Here is a 509-nt window from a genome sequence, read left to right as displayed (position 1 = left end):
TTTGAAGACTTCCGTGTCTTTTCCTTGAAAAGGCTGGAGCCAAATTCCTTGGGGGTCCTTTTCTTGTCAGAATTGTTATGATGAGAATGATACACTCACCATGAGACTTCCATTCCAGGCTGAGAATTAAAACAACCCTGACCTTTATTCAGTGCCTTGTACTTTTCTTTCAAAGCACATTCATAGCCATCAATGTGATCTTCACAACATAAAATTCCCCTTTAATTTGATCTTCGGAACAGCCCCAAGCAGTGAGGAGGGAAGACGGACTCACCGCCAGTTGAAGGAGGAGGAAATGGCTTGCCTGTTAGGTTGTGGGCCTGGCCTGGGAGTGACTGGGTTGCTGGTTGAGTAGCTCAATCCCTTGAGTGCTGATTTGATCAATATTTTTGCGTACCAACGATGTGCCAGGCTCCGAGCTGGAAGTGACCATGAAAATGAGCCATTTGACTTTTTGCATTTGCTGCTTGGGCTCTCTGGCCTCTAACAACCTGCAGGTTGTAGTTCCC

This window comes from Pongo pygmaeus, chromosome 12, assembly GCF_028885625.2.
Source record: "Pongo pygmaeus isolate AG05252 chromosome 12, NHGRI_mPonPyg2-v2.0_pri, whole genome shotgun sequence".
Classification (NCBI taxonomy): Eukaryota; Metazoa; Chordata; class Mammalia; order Primates; family Hominidae; genus Pongo; species Pongo pygmaeus.
The sequence above is the reverse complement of the archived record's forward strand: the minus strand, read 5'-3'. Positions refer to the sequence as shown.